This window comes from Cucurbita maxima, unplaced genomic scaffold, assembly GCF_002738345.1.
Source record: "Cucurbita maxima cultivar Rimu unplaced genomic scaffold, Cmax_1.0 Cma_Scf00262, whole genome shotgun sequence".
NCBI lineage: Eukaryota > Viridiplantae > Streptophyta > Magnoliopsida > Cucurbitales > Cucurbitaceae > Cucurbita > Cucurbita maxima.
Genome location: NW_019272278.1, coordinates 56,866 through 57,202, shown reverse-complemented (window position 1 = coordinate 57,202; position 337 = coordinate 56,866).

The following is a 337-nucleotide window of genomic DNA, read 5'->3' as shown; positions in this document are numbered from 1 at the left end:
CTCTCACATGCTAAGCGAAGCTACATCCCTACAATTCTTGCATCACAAAACCCTAAATTTTTCATCATCAATAATAGTGAAAATGAACAAATATCGGTACTCAACATGTCATGAATAAGAAAAAATTGAAAAGAAGTAATTTTCAAAATAGTGACATGAAAAACTATCCTGGCTCATTATGTCGTAAATAAGAAAAAATTGAAAAGAAATAATATATTTAGTGATTGATTCATTTTGGAGATGCAAGGTATCAACCTCGTAACTTTCCACATCAGAAGTGAGTGCTCTACTATCTGAGCTACATCCCCACAATTCGTACTACAATATCTTGAAGGGG